This window comes from Myotis davidii, unplaced genomic scaffold, assembly GCF_000327345.1.
Source record: "Myotis davidii unplaced genomic scaffold, ASM32734v1 scaffold239, whole genome shotgun sequence".
NCBI lineage: Eukaryota > Metazoa > Chordata > Mammalia > Chiroptera > Vespertilionidae > Myotis > Myotis davidii.
The window spans coordinates 24,430-24,960 of record NW_006290019.1 but is presented as its reverse complement, the minus strand read 5'-3'; positions in this window follow the sequence as shown (position 1 = coordinate 24,960).

The window sequence follows — 531 nt, the reverse complement described above, 5'->3', positions numbered from 1 at the left end:
CCTAAGAAACAGTGAACTGAATTGTAGTCCTTCTGTAAAATGGATAGTCATCAAGCCTTTATTTTCCTCCTCCTTCTTCCTTCAGAGTCTCTTACCTCTAATTTGCTTCTGCCTTTTTTTTTCCCTCCACAGAGCATCTCTCTGCTCATTCATTTGCTTACACAAAGCTGCATCCAAATGGTAGTCTACACAACTGAAAGTCCACATGACCTCCCAGCTTGGCTCCACGTTGCAAATGGTTGTCTCTCCTAAGAGAGAAATCCGATTGCTCTGGCTCAGGGAGGTGCATGACTCAATCCAATTACACTGGGGCCTTGACTTATGAGTTTAATTCGTTCTGTGATGGAGCTCGTAACTCAAATTACTCGTATGTCAAATCAAGAAGTGAACAAGTGAGACACGTGATGCTGGGCTGATGTTGTGGCATTCACTGTGACGTTTGCTGTGCCAACTAGTGGTGGGGTATCTGAAGCTGGCTCGTAACCCGAATTTTAGCTCGCAACTCAAAGCAAAAAGTCGGCAAAGAAACCA